Source organism: Corythoichthys intestinalis, chromosome 12 (genome assembly GCF_030265065.1).
Source record: "Corythoichthys intestinalis isolate RoL2023-P3 chromosome 12, ASM3026506v1, whole genome shotgun sequence".
NCBI classification, from domain to species: Eukaryota; Metazoa; Chordata; class Actinopteri; order Syngnathiformes; family Syngnathidae; genus Corythoichthys; species Corythoichthys intestinalis.
Window position 1 is genome coordinate 1,622,812 of NC_080406.1, and position 15,860 is coordinate 1,638,671.

At 39.3% G+C, this 15,860-nt stretch overlaps 1 long non-coding RNA gene across 2 annotated transcripts in view; it reads right to left on the reverse strand.

Moving 5' to 3' along the window:
• The window catches only part of LOC130927493 (uncharacterized), an 88,303-nt gene extending 77,475 nt beyond the window's left edge, over positions 1–10,828 (reverse strand). Inside the window, exons 1-2 of one of the 2 annotated variants that reach the window (XR_009066441.1) lie at positions 10,769–10,828; positions 10,607–10,656 (exon numbers count right to left, since the gene is read on the reverse strand). This is a non-coding gene — a long non-coding RNA (uncharacterized LOC130927493). The remainder of the gene's footprint in view (positions 1–10,606; positions 10,657–10,768) is intronic. The other variant, XR_009066442.1, reaches the window with a different exon arrangement.
• Between the last annotated feature and the right edge of the window lie 5,032 nt (positions 10,829–15,860).

Genomic DNA, 15,860 nt, shown 5'->3' on the forward strand with positions numbered 1-15,860 from the left:
GTCGACGTCATTGATGACGTAAATCCGTCGACGAGCACAACATCCCGTCGACGGTTAATGAAGGGTTAAAAAAAATATGCGCGGAAAGTTCAGAATGTCGGATGCTCTGTATGCAAGCGGGGAAAGCGGCACAAAGCCAAAAAAATCGCAACAGAGTGTCCAAAACATTAACTTATTTCAAAGAAACAAAGCAGGGTACACTCTTCTGTCCTGTCTCTTCAATGCCAAGCTTGGCTGCACGTCGGCCGTGACTAAACACCTCAAGCGCCGTCACCCAGTTTGTAAATTTTTATTTTATTTTTTTCATTTTTTGTACACCAGAGGGTGCTGTTGCCTTACTAAATAATAATGTTTCATTGGCAATGGGCCTATAAGTGCTATTAGTATTGTTCTTAACGCTAACTGAAAGGTTTACTTCATGTTATGGTTTATTTTATGGTATAGAAAATTATACAAGGTTGAAAGGTCATAAATATATACAGTATATACAGTGATTGCACTCAAGGGAGAGATTGTCAATGATAAGGTAATAAATTAAGGTAAAGGCAATTCATATAGGCAATTCATTGATATATAAATAAGGTTTAAAAGGAAAAAGGTGAAAAGTTTTCGTCAATTTCTAATTGTGTTGTTTTATTTGTGTGCACCGTAGCTCTTACAGTGTGATTACATCAAGGATGGAATAAAAGTTGTAAACCATCAGTTTAAGAGACCATATTTTCAATCGGGATGCTACACTAGTTAATTCTATCAGCATTTGAACTCGTTGTTTATTTGTGATTTATTATTGTTATTTACGTGTTTATTTGTATTTTAATAAATAATTTAAGTGTTCCAATATGTTTTTTGTGAATTGATAAGCGTCAACAAAAATTTCATTGCAAAATTAGTAAACAAAACAAAACATTATTTTTAAATTATTAGATTAGTCGACTAATCGTAAAAATAGTCGGCTGACTAATCGGGAAAAAATTAGTCGTTTGGGACAGCCCTACTTTACACCATCGTGTAGTCATTCATAACAGTCATTCGTGTAGTCAAACATGCCCAAGGAAGAAATAAGAGCAACATTACGGGCGAAACCGCAACGCTGTACGCCGTGGAGCCTCGGACTCGAATGCAAAAATATGTTTACCAAGTTTTTTGTCCAAAATTTCTGTCTTCCTCACAAAGAGAATATTTAATTAGAACCTGATTCATTACATAATAATAATAATTATTATAAATCTGATTTGTATTCGTATTTTATTTGTTTTGCTATGTGTATTTACTAGATGTAATTCTACCTACAGTATTTATAAAGGATTTAGCGTAGTTTTTTTGGGGATGTGGAACGAATCATTCAAATTATAATGTATTCTTATGGGAAAATCCCGCTCGACATACGACCATTTCAACTTACAAACCAGGTCCCAGAACCAATTAAATTCGTATGTAGAGGTACAACTGTACACGGAATGCGGGAACACCTAACATGATGGCGTATTTGTTGCTGCATGAGTTTAAATTATTTTCCACGGGCGATGTTTTTCAAGCTTGTTTGTCAACTCGCTTCCAATCCTGGGAAGACCATGTGAACGCCGAAGTCTCTTTCACTGGGAATTCCCCTCTCGGAGCCGCAGCTGTACATTGGCGTGTGTGTGTGTGTGTGTGTGTGTTTCCTCCCTCATTCCCAGGCTTCAGAGTTAAAGCCTCTTAAATGTCCGCCTTTGCCTTTTGTCCTCACGTTTCAGCTGAAGTTTCCCCGCATTCATCCCTATGTGTGCATTTGTGTGTGTGAGAGTGATCTCTGGAATGCACTTTTAGTTTGACAGGCGGCTCAACTGCGTGCGTGTGTAAATGAGCAGATTAACCCTGACAGGGAGATTGGTCACTACAGTGGATGGTTATTGAGAAGCTGACATTTAAGCCCTTTAAAATAAGGCGAGTGAGAATTTTTATATGCGTATTTCTTATTGTTAAATCCGTGTTTTAATCATTTTAATGATTAGAAATAGGGCTGCAGCTATCGATTATTTTTGTAGTCGATTAATCGTTGAATTGGTTAATTCGAATAATCGAGCAATTGGATGAATAAATATAAATGAGAATCTAAGTACAACAAAAGAACAATTGGCTAACTTACATAGCAAACGTCGCTAGCTTATATGCTATAAAATGCTAACTTTTTTTTTTTTTTAACAATACTCTGAACAAATGGTTCAAACACATATTCCCACAAAAAATGGCTAAATACACCCATAAACTAAATTACAAATGCATTAAAAAAAAAAAAAAACATTAGCTCAAACAAAAACTTGGCTTATATTGGTCTTGACGGGGAGCAGCTGTATTCAGCCATGTGAAATGAGTTATGTCACATTCACTGTCGCCACTAGAAGGCAGTGTATACACCCAAATCATTAAAAGTAATGTAAACACTTTCAAAACAAACCATTATAACAGCACTTAAACGAATACTCGAAGCAGCAAAATTGAATTTGAATCTTTTTTCTAATCGAATTACTGGAGTTAATCGGTTAATCGTTGCAGCTCTAATTATAAATGTATAAATCATTTTATTTTTAATTAAATTTGATACAAGTGTTCCTGGACTTCACTGCATTGCAAGATCTTCTTGTGTTCAATCTCGCTTTATTTTTGTTGTGCCACAAGAACTGCATGTAAAGCTTAAAGTGCGTACGACAGGATAAAAAAAAAAGTCTTAAATAGCATTATTAGGTGAAATAGAATCATATTTTGAGACGATTCGACTATATACAACAATTTGGCAAAGTACAGATGACGAGAAATAAGTCTTTTAATTTGCTGTTCAGCCACGCCTGTCATTATAGGTCTCTAGCGTCCCCAACAGGAGGATCTCAGCTTTCGAAGCGAAAAATCACACTAAACTACCCAGGATCATTTCACACGGCGGCGGGGTTGTCGATTGTCTTCGCCTATCGGCAATCCACCTGGCAGCGAGCAAGTTACAGCTCGTCGAACTCGTTCCCCTGCTACGGGCAAGGGAGCTTGTTTGCCGTGGAAACAGCTGAAGTTGTTGTGTGCAGCTAACAAAGCAGGATGTGTCTGAGGAGAACTTTTCGACATGTCCGTCCATGATCAAACATGAGTAAATATTCCTTTATTTAAAGAAAGTTTGTAGTGTTTACTTTGTAATCGCTGTATTTGCGGCCATTTTTAACACAAAGTTGCAATTTCTGATGGGGTGGAATATTTGACAGAACACAGGGCACACAAAGAGGCAATAAGCCGAGTATAGCGCTCTCCCGGCGGTGGGGGGTGCGACAAGTCGTCGGCCGAGTGGCATTCTCGATGGACAAGGAGCATTAACACGTGTGCCATGATCCCAATATTTGACATAATGCAAAACAGGATGTTTACTCACTCCTCGTAAGTCCAATGGTCCCACAGTTGTCGCACACTTGTTTTGGCCAATCTTGGGGTAAACGGGAAGTTTTTGAAACCCAAAAAGGCTCACACGCCTCTCCCCAGTGCAGCTACAAAACCCTGCAGCCCTTTGGCTGGCGTGATGTGAAAAATAAACGAATGAATCCGCAAAATCAGCTGAATCCGCAGTCCATCTGCATGATATAAAGCAACGCTGTATTGTGTTATGCTGACCCGGGTGACATCACATTCGCATTCATCCTAAACTCGAGACTGGAGCCCGAAGTCACTCATTTTCATGGCGTGGGATTCAAAAATTGAAAAGTAAAACGATCGCTTCCACACACGATTTCAAGTGTATATGACACCAAAAAGCATGTTTATTTCATATTTCACTCTGTGTTTTATGCCCCCGAATGAAATGGACCGCTTGGATGTGTGTGGAAGCGATTGTTTATATATTCAATTTTTGAATCCCGCGCCATGAAAATGAATAACTTCCTGTTTCGAGGAGGAATGCGAATGTGACGTCACCCGGGTCAGCATCTCACGATATTTCTTTATATCTTTATATCATGCAGATGGACTGCGGATTCAGCTGATTTTGCGGATTGATTCATTTATTGTTTGCATCATGCCAGCAAAAAGGCTGCAGGGTTTTGTAGCTGCACCAGAGAGAGGCGTGTGAGCCTTTTTGGGTTTCAGAAAGTACCCGTTTACCCCGAGATTGTCCAAAACAAGTGTGTGACAACTGTGGGACCATTGGACTTACGAGGAGTGAGTAGACATCGTGTTTTGTATTATCTCAAATACTGGGATCATGGCACACGTTTTAATGCTCCTTGTCCACCGAGAATGCCACTACAACTGGCGGCTTGTTGCACACCCCAACCCCGCCAGGAGAGCGCTATACTCGGCTTATTGCCCTCTTGGTGTGCCTGGTGTTCTGTTAAATATTCAACCCCATCAGAAATTAGAAACTTTTTGTTAAAAATGGCTGCATTACAGCGATTACAAAGTAAACACTACAAACTTTTTTAAAATAAAGGAAAATTTACTTTTGTTTGATTAAGGACGGACATGTAGAAAAGTTATCCTCAGACCCATGCCTGCCTTGTTAGCTGCACAACAACTGCATGCCGCTCTCACACTGGTTACGTACTTCGTCGTGTAGTAAAGCATTATTTTACGCCATATTCGTGTTGACCATGTGGCATCTATGCGCTCCTCTGACGTCAGCCGGATTGCCTGGCGGTCATTCTCCAGCTGCTTCCTCGGCAAACGAGCTCTCCTGCCCGCAGCAGGGCACGACGAGCTGTAACTTGCTCACTGCCGGGCGGGTTGCTGATTGGCGAAGACAATCGACAATCCCGCCGCAGTGCGACATGATCCGGGGCAGTTTTGTGTGATTTTGAAACATAACTCGGTTCGGGTTAGCATGTCGGCTAGCTATCAATCCTCCTGGTTTGTTTATGCCCTCCGAAGCCGGGGCAGGGAACTGACAAAAGCCGACGAACTCCGGTGGCATGAAATATCGTTCGGGAGGTGCAAGTCGACCGTTTTGACCATTATGGAGTAATTCTGCCATGTCGTACTGAATACATGCTTTTTAAATATTTCATATTCCGTTTAGCACAAGACTGTTATTTGTAATGACCATACCATTTATTTAGCAATTGGGGGAAAATACTTCGATAAAAAGAATACCCTGTAAAAATAGAGAGATTGAAACAATGACATTTTGCAACTCTCTTCGTCGCATTTTCCCCGTTCTGAGTAATTCCCCCTCTATGGGCTGAGTCTTAAATCAGATGAAACCATGACCCTGCCGACGTCATCCTCCATTTGGGGACGCTAGAGCGCTATAAAGGCAGGCAGGCTAAACAACAGATTAAAAGACTAATTTCTCGTCATCTGCGCTTTGCCAAATTGTTGTATATAGTCGAATTGTCTCAAAATATGATTCTAAATTGCAACATTGTGTTAAAAATGGCAGTGTTTACGAAGTAAACATTATAAACTGTCTTTAAATAAAGGAATATTCACTTATGTTTGATTACGGACAGAAATGAAGAAAATTTCTCGTCAGACACATTTTGCCTTGTTAACTGCACACAACAACTGCACGCCGCTCTGTCACTGTTTACATCTTCGCCGTGTTTTTAACCATTAATTTACGCCATATTAATGTCTGATGTCAGCTGCTCCTCCAGCTGCTTCCCCGGCAAACGAGCTTTCCTGCCCGCAGCAGGGAAACGATGAGCTGTAACTTGCTCGCCGCCGGGCAGGTTGCCGATCAGCGAAGACAATCGACAACCCTGCTGCCGTGTGACATGAGTTTTGTGTGATTTTTTTGCTTCAAAAAGCGGAAATAAGACTTTGAGAAGTCACTCGGTTCGGGTTAGCATGTCGGCGAGCTGTCATGCACCCCGTTTTTGTTTACGCTCTCCGAAACCGGAGCAGGAAAATGACAAAAGGTGGCATAAAATACCATTCGGGAGAGGAAGAAGTTGGCAGTTTTGACCAATATACAGTCATTTTGCCCTGTTGTACTGAATAAATGTATTTTAATATTTCATATTCCATTTAGCACAAAACTTTGATTTGTCATGACCATACCATTTATTTAGCAATTGGGGAAAAATACTTGGATAAAAAGAATATTGTATAAAAAATATTGTAATAGATAGAGTGAAACAATGACATTTTGCGGCTCTCTTCTTCACATTTTCCTCGTTCTGAATAATTCTCCCTCAATAGGCCAAATTCTAAATCAGATGAACTCATGACCCTGCTGACGTCATCCTCTATTTGGGGACGCTAGAGCATAGGCGGAGTTTGACTTTTGGGGCAGGGGGGGCACAACATATTGATGACCCCGAAACGTAGTGTCAGCAATAAAATTATCTTACAAGAATATTTATTTATATAAGTCAACATAATTCATAATTAATGTGTGTGTGTGTGTGTGTGTGTTTGTGTGTGTGTGTGTGCACTCCCGCAGCCAGGGGACACAATTTGTGACGGGGGTAACTACATTGGCAAGACACCGGTGGTGGCTCTGTTGTACAATTAGCGTCTTTTGTAGGGCAAGTTGAAACTTGGCTCACTATTTTGACGGTGGTCTCTAACGTTTCATGGTCCACATTTTCAATCTCTGGATCTCGCTCAGTAGTTGTTGTCGCTTTTGAAAGCTTAGGTTTGGAAAAAAATGACGTATATCCATCTTGCCTCTTTGGTCCTCGGATGGTTTTGGCTAAGCAAAGCAAATTACCTTCTAAGGTGCTAGTCACATGATCCGTTCGAAAAATGATTTTGACCCATTATAAAAGTTTTTTTTTTTTGTTCATTTCATTCATTTTTGTCGTTTGTTGCTTTACAACTTTTATAGACAATATTTTACCGGAAAATTCTTCATTTTAAAATCATATACTGTATAGGAAAGTCAATTTCATCCAATGACAATTTTCGGCCACCAGGGGGGCCTGGCCCCACCTGAAAATCCGCTTATGCGCTAAAGCCCTATAATGGTAGGCGAGGCTAAACGGCGGATTAAAAGACACATTTCTCGTCATCTGCACTTTGCAAAATTGTTGTATATAGTCGAATTGTCTCAAGATATAATTCTTATTCACATAATAATGCTTTATAAGACTTTTTTTTTTAATCCTGTCATACGCACTTTAATGTATCATTTATGATACAAACTGTTATTATTTTTTTTAATTATGTTTTAGGCCCACATAAATCTTTCAAATGTAAAAAAAAAATCAGAATTTTATGTTCATTATTTCAGAGAAATACATATTAGTTACGGCCTCGAGTAACACTCGAAAGTTGATTTATTATTGTTTTTTCTTTATAGTATCAACTCCCTCATTTAAACCGGTAAGACTCGCTGTGAACGCTCATCTTTTGGGACTACTGATGGCGCTAGACGTCCAAATCATTTTGACTTGTAGGGGCGTTAATTCACCATCGGTAATCCTGTGTTTTGCTACACAAAAAACACATTTTTCTTTGTATAAGTCGCACCTGATTAAGACGTCTGGCGCCGTCAATGAGTTCAATTTCCGTATGCAAAACAACAATAAAATGAGCTTAAAAAGTAAGCAAAGCCGAATTTTGCGATGTCTTTTCACCTATTTTACACGCTGGCTTTCGGCTCTTGTGCAAAATCAACATATAGAAAAAGCGCACACACTTCAAATATGTGCTCTGGCTCAACGAGAGCTCTGCACCCACTCACCCACACAGCCACCCACACACTCACGTGCACCCAGCCGCCCACCGCATCCCCTTCCCTCACCACCCAAGACACGCACACACATTTCACACTGGGCATACGCCTGATCTGGTTTCCCTTTTAAAAAAAAAAAAAGGGGGGGAGGAGGGTGGCTTTTCCTCGGCGATAAATCAAACACAAATAAGTGATAATCACATTCCCGACATATCTCTTACACCAGTGGGAAGTTGTGACTGGTTTCGTTGCAGTGTGTGTGTGCGCAAACGCGTGGGTGTGTGTTGTGCAACCCTGAATCCAGAAGAAGAGAGAAAAGGCAGAATGAGTGTAAAAGGGAACAAAGAGATCTGGGGCGAAGTCTCGCACATTCCTCAGGCTTGCCAATAACCTACCGAGCACCATCGCTGCCGCTGCAATTCCAGACGCGCACTCGCACAAACACACGGGGTGAAAAACAACACGCACCTAACTTTATCCCTGTGGTAAAAATGCTCTTAACTGTACAAGGTAATCCTGTGTTTTGCTACACAAATACCATTTTTTCAGTGTATAAGTCGCACCTAACTTTAGCTCTGTGGTAAAAATGCTCTCAAACGTGCAAGGTAATTCTATTTTACTATACAAAAAACATATTTTCTGTGTATATGTGGCACCTAATTCCGTTCCTGTGGTAAAAATGCTTTCAAATTTAAAGGGTAATCATGTGTTTTTCTACACAAATACCATATTTTCTGTGTATAAGTCACACCTAATTTTGTTTCTGTGGCAAAAATGCTCTGAAACGTACAAGGTGATGCTGTCTTTTTACACACAAAAACCATATTTTTCTGCATATAAGTCTAATTCCGTCCCTGTAGTAAAAATGCTCCAAAACTTACAAGGTAATCCTATGTTCTTCTCTACAAATACCATATTTTTGGTGTATAAGTCACCTAATTTTGTCTCTGTTGTAATAATCTTCTGAAACGTACAAGGTAACGGTGTGTTTTTATACACAAAAAACATATTTTTCTATGTATAAGTCGCAACTAAATTTGTCTGTGGTAAAAATGCTTTTAAATTTCCAAGGTAATCCTATGTTTTTCTACACAAATACCATATTTTCTGTGTATAAGTCGCATCTAATTTTGTCTCTGTGTTAAAAAAATCTGTCAACCATACCAAGTAGTCCTCTGTTTTTCTGCACAAATACCGTATTTTCTGTGTATAAGTCGCACCTAAATTTGTCTCTGTTGTAAAAATCCTCTGAAAACTACAAGGTGATCCTGTGTTTTTATACACAAAAACCATATTTTTCTGTGTACAAGTCACACCTAATTTTGTCCCTGTGTTAAAAAATCTCTCAACCGTACCAAGTAGTCCTCTGTTTTTTTACACAAATACCGCGTTTTCTGTGTATAAGTCGCACCTAAATTTGTCTCTGTTGAAAAAATCCTCTGAAACCTACAAGGTGATCCTGTGTTTTTCTACACAAAAACCATATTTTTCTGTGTATGTCACACCTAATTTTATCCCTGTGGTAAAAATGCTCTCAAATGTACAAGGCAATCCTGTGTTTTTCTACACAAACACCATATTTTTCTGTGTATAAGTCGCACCTAATTTTGTCCCTGTGGCAAAAAAGCTCTCAAATGTACGAGATAATCCTGTGTTTTTATCCACAAAAAAAACGTTTTTTTCTGTGTATAAGTCACACAGAATTTTGTCCCTGTGGTAAAAATCCTCTCAAACGTACAAGGTAATTTTGTGTCTTTATACACACACACAAAAAAAACATTTTTCTGTGTATAAGTCGCATGTAATTTTGTCCCTGCGGTAAAAAACCTCTCAACCGTACCAAGTAATCCTGTGTTTTTCTAAACAAATACCGTATTTTCTGTGTATAAGTCACACCTAATTTTGTCCCTGTGGTAAAAATGCTCTCAAACGTACAAGAGGATCCTGTGTTTTTATCCACAAAACCATATTTTTCTGTTTATAAATCACACATAATTTTGTCTCTGTGGTAAAAATCCTCTCAAATGTAGAAGGTATTCCCGTGTTTTTTTTTTTTTTCATACAAAAAAAACCATTTTTCTGAGTATAAATCGCACCAAAATTTGTCCCTGTGGTAAAAATGCTCTCAAACGTACAAGGTAATCCTGTGTTTTTATACACAAAAACCATGTTTTTCTGTGTATAAATCACATCTCATTTTTATCCCTGTGGTAAAAATCCTCTTAAACGTACAAGGTAATGCTGTGTTTTTCTACACAAATACGATATTTTCGGTGTATAAGTCGCATCCAATTTTGTCCCTGTGGTAAAAAATACTCTCAACCGTACAAGGTAATCCTGTGTTTTTCTACACAAATACCATATTTTCAGTGTATAAGTCGCATTTCTAAACAAATACCATATTTTCTGTGTATAAGTCACATCTAATTTTATCCCTGTGGTAAAAATCCTCCCAAATGTACAAGTAATCCTGTGTTTTTCTACACAAAAAAACATATTTTTACATGTATAAGTCGCACCCAACTTCATCAATGTGGCAAAAATGAACAAAAAACATATTTTTCTCTGTATAAGTCGCACCTAACTTTATCAACGTGGTTAAAATGCTGTCAACCGTACAAGGTAATCCTGCGTTTTTCAACACAAACATTTTTCTGTGATAAGTCGCACCTGAGCATAGGTCGCACCATCTAAAAAAAACAAAAACAAGTCTCACTGGTGTATAAGTCGCAGGCCCAGCCAAACTATTGGGGGAAAAAAGTGCGACTTATACTCTGGAAAATACGGTATAAATGAGACAAAAGCAAACACATGTAGACAAACAACATATTTGCAAGTGGAACTAGCTAAAATTCCCATCAAAGCAAAACATCCCGCAAAGATAGAAAGACGAGTGCAGCGCCCCGCGATGTGGAATCGGACCGCAATTGTGTCATCCATCTTGAATGAACAATAAAAGTTTGGCATGCAACTTACCGCAAACAAATGCTCATAAATGCTTGACAAGCGAGAAGAGGCCGTCGTACCTTATGTGTTATTTTGCGTCGCAGGAAAAGGGAGGCGTTAAAAAGAGAGAGGAGAAGGGTGAAAACAAGCGCGTGTTGTGTCGTTGTTGTGGTTGTAAAGAGTGAGAGCTACCTGAGCACATGGCACGTCGCGCCGCACTTCCTCCACGCGCTTTTGTCTCTCCGCTGCTTGGCTCGCATGCTTCTCCATCTGCCTGTCGCTCAGCGTCTCTTCTCATGTCTTCCTCTCTCCCTCCCTCTCGCTCGCTCTCTTTCTCTCTCTCTCTCTCTGGCTCTCCTCCTCTGGTGTGGAAGCAACTTGTCTCAATTGAAGCAATTAAGTTGTCGCGCCTAAATGGAGCTGCATGTGGCCCGTGGTGTACTAACTGTTTGATTGTGCAACTTTGTATACCTCTAGGCTAGAGGTGGGAACCTCTGGATACCTCATGATGTACGAGTTGCGATACAGGGTTCACGATCATCTCACGATATAGCGATTAGCGACGGGAATCGAAATCCGATTCCAATTCCGAAGCGGTTCCTAGTGTTTCGAGGCCTCGACATCACAATGAAAAAGCCTTAACGATCCCTTTAACGATTCCTAAAGACGCATATTGCGTCGTGACCAGTGTTGTCAGTAACGCGTTAGTTAGTAACTCTGATTACTTTTTTCAGTAACGAGTAATCTAACGCGTTCATTTTTCTACACCAGTAATCTGATTAAAGTTAGTTTCCTTAGTGTCTCTGCGTTACTATTTTTTCATTGCCTCTTAACGTATGTAGAATGAAGAATACTGTAGTCATGTACGAAGAGCATTTTGAATGGAAAATGCTCAAATAAAAGTTTCCCGGTACGTGTTTCCATGACAACGTTTTAGCTATTTCCTCTTTTGGTCTCGCGTCACGTGTTGTGGGACTAAGGCGGGTGGACATTAGCACCAAATGTTGAGACGTTGCGAGGGAATGTTGATCTGTGGATATCCATGAATGAAGGTGAGTATTTTTCCTTCATTCTGGAGGGTATCCGCAAAAGGTTGGACCCCCTACATGCGCGGCCGTTTCGTAGCTTTGCCGTAGCAACGACAGGCAGTCATCGCTCCAAGTTGGCAAGCTTTGTTTACATCATATGTGTTGCACATTTATGCCTTGAGGTGATGTGTTCTTTTAGCATCTGTGGAATGTGTTGTAAGTCCGATTGAGTGTAAAGTGCTTAGTTGCCGCCACGTTTTGTGGCCAAATAGACCGCGTGTGTGTTGAGAGGAGTACTTCCGGTGTTGTGTCGAAAAATAGCCGCCCCCCGTGAAATGTCCCCCTGACGTAAGCGCCCACACGTAGCTCGTACAACCAGCTTTTTCTTACCAATCGATGGACACGGAAACGACTTTCTTTTACCGTGAACATGTATTATTTTACTCTGCTTGAACTAATGAATCTTGTACTGTGAATATGTATTATTTTGCTCTGCTTGAACTAATAAATGTCATACCTGTGTGATTGTCATCGGGATATGGTTGTGAAAACCTGTATACTAACACATTTCTGTTCAAAGATGGTTATGTGGCCCAATCCACGATTTGTTACCAAAATACATTACTAGTATTTTGTGTAATTTATTTATTTAAAACTGATTTTACAGTCGAAAATCCATTACTGTAATGCGTCCATGAAAACATTTGACGTTTTCACCTCAATAAAGCCTCAAAAATAAGTGCTCCCGTCCGGGGGGACATTTCACGCGGGGGGGGGGACATTTTTCGGCACAACACCTGTTTGTTAATGTGCACGGCTGCACGCGCATCCGCGCCAGCCACCACCTTTGTGTTTATTGCACTGTACAATCCACTTGTGTGTTGTTGATTATTGTGCCGTCAGTTTGCATTGTTTTACATTGGCACTAATATGATGTTAACCATAACCCGAAATTCAGAAGTTTTAACATTAGGCTAAATCTTAGAGTTAGTGGGGTTGAATTGGTCGGTGGAGTTGATTTCAACAAATTCCAAGCAGTTTGTCAGATATTTGTTAGTTTCAGGGCTCCGAAGTGGCTAAGCTAGCACGAAATTCTTATATTCCCCTTTAAATTCAATCATCGGAAAGTCAATTACATGTGATGACATTTTTCTGTTGTCATTCTTATGTTGAGGCGGCAAAGGGAGAAAAATGGGTAAAAAGTAACGGATCAATTACTTTTAAAGTAACTTAGTTACTTTGATAATGAAGTAATCAGTAAAGTAACTGGATTACTTTTTTGAGGCGTAATCAGTAATTAAATTACTTTTTCAAGTAATCTGTGACAACACTGGTCGTGACGTGTCTTGTTGTCCAGAGGCATCAAACTAGCATGACGCCAAGAACCACTCGCTCCAAAGTTTGGCTACACTTCACCAGAAAAGAGGGTGAAAATGAAAAGTTACGATGGTTTAGCACGAGCATTGCAGCTGTAAACACAACAATGACAGCACTTTGGTTAAAAAACTTCAATCGTTCGAAAGTGTGTCTTCACTTCACGAGGAAAAATTACAACAAAGCGACTTGCAGTCATTGCAAGGTGGAGATAACTGCATCGGGAGGGAATATGACTGCAATGTCCTCAACGAGACGCTAAGGCTCAGTCCTGGCTATACAGATAGCTAAACTCCCAAATGACAATACAGAAGATGTTGGAATAATTTATTCAACCATCACTTGAACAGTGAAACTAAAAATAGAAATGAAACAAATCAATTTCGTCCCGAAAAACAAACAGGTTTGTATCAACGTAAATCAGCGATGATTAGCTGCTAATACATTAATTACACAAACTGTTAGCATGCGTTCGCTCGCATTAGCACATCGTTCAAACCACTACACAACTGGATTTAAGTGTCCGATCGCGAGTGGAAACACACAACACAAAATATGATACATACAGGCGTTGCCTCTGTAGATATTTTACAAACATTAACAAAGAACGTAGGCTCGTAGCAGTAATTCCCTCTCTCACTAACTCGCTCACTCGCTTGGATGCGGCACTTCTTCTTCGCGTGTAAGCGCGCTCTTCTTCACGTGAGGAAGCGCAAGGGCGCCCCCACTTGAGCGTGAAAGCACCATAAAAACTAAAAGGGATGCATTTCAATATAATGGTAAATAATACACTATAACACAGGGGTCCCCAAACTACGGCGGCCTGAACAATACCAGAGAGCATTGTGAATTTTTTTGGTCATTTTTTTTCTCAATAGTGTTATTTATTTCCTGGCCTTTTTCTGTGAAGAACTCAGATAGGGTTATTGGTTATTATCTATTGAATTAATAGTGATACTATTAGGGTTGTTCTGATCATGTTTTTTTGCTCCCGATCCGATCGTTTTAGTTTGAGTATCTGCCGATCCTGATATTTCCCGAGCCGATTGCTTTTTTTGGCGCCCGATTCAATTCCAATCATTCCCGATATTTTTTCCCGATCATATACATTTTGGCAATGCTTTAAGAAAAAAATGAATAAAATTCGGATGAATATATACATTCAACATACAGTACATAAGTACTGTATTTGTTTATTATGACAATAAATCCTCAAGATGGCATTTACATTATTAACATTCTTTCTGTGAGAGGGATCCACGGATATAAAGACTTCTGACTTTGTATATTGTGACTAAATATTGCCATCTACTGTATTTGTTGAGCTGTCAGTAAATGATACTGTAGCCATTCCCAAATGCATGATGGGAAGTGGACCCATGACTGTGCGTAGTGCTACCAATTGATATATCTTCTCTGCATTGGGAAATAACATAAGGTGTTAAGAAAAAGATCAATTGCTACCTTGCTGCCCCACATTGCTTCCCATGATATTTCTAATCGTAGGGAGAGGGATTGTAAGGCTTTAGCCAATTAAAAAGAGTCTCCAAAGGCTGCCAAAATTCACTCTACTCATTTCACGCTGCCTTTTATCTCTCTATATAGGTAAAACGGCGCCATTACAGATTGAGCGCGAAAATGCGTGGGTGGGTCGTGCAGCGCATGCATTAATTGCGTTAAATATTTTAACGTGATACATTTTTAAAAAAATTAATTCCCCCCGTTATCAGGATAAATTTGATAAACCTACCTTAAGCCTAAACTAAAGACTCTGGATGAGTGTAACATATTATGTTTGTAACGTTATATACAATCAGAAAACGATTTAATTAAAAAAAATATATATATATATATTAAAAAAAGGCATGGCCGATATTTTTTTGCCGATTCCGATACTTTGAAAATCACGTGATCGGACCCGATTGACGTTAAATACAATTAGAAAACGATTTAATTAAAAAATATATATATATATTTAAAAAAGGCATGGCCGATATTTTTTTGCTGATTCTGATACTTTGAAAATGACGTGATCGGACCCGATCGATTGGCATCCGATCGGGACATCTCTAATTATTATATCATATTCTACTATATTATCATTTTTATTTTATTTACCTTTGTTACGTGAAGAATCCAGGAAGGGTTATTTGATTGTGGCTTTCTGAAAAACAATAATTTTTTACATTTAGGCACTCCTGCAATCGTCACACTTTTTCTGTTACAACAGAGAAGGGAAAAGTTATGTGGCCCTCACAGGAAAAAGTTTGGGGACCCTTGCTTTAACACATATTGCCAAGGGCAGAACAACGACCTATATGCCAATATATACCAATGTTTTTTATGTCTATTAGAAAAATGTTTCAGTAAAACGTTACACATTCTTGTCCATTTGCCACTTATTGCCACAGTTAATATTAAGGCTTTGGGCCTCTTTTGACCTCGTTGTGAGTTTGTAAGGTTGTGACTTCTGATTAAACAAACTCGATGTTTGTTCTTCTTTTTCCCCAAATTAGAATCGATAAAGAATTGAATCGTTAAGCAATATCGATAATGGAATCGGAATCGTAAAAATCGTATCAATTCCCATCCCTAATGGTGATACAACAATTATCGATGAGAAAAAAAACAAGCTCTTGTCATCCTTCTGCTCTGAACTGAGTTGATCCATGGGCGTCGCTAAACATATTACATAGGGGCACGTGCCCCAGTATAAGGGCGCTTTCACACTAGCACTGAGTTCCTTCTCTCAGATAGTCCGCTTCATTTTGTAATTGTGCATCCAAAAACGTGGCTCGGGAGAGTAGAAAATAATGAGACAAATGCTGGTTTTCATCTGGCGAGACATCAACCAGACAAAAATTTCTGGTTTCTATAAAGTT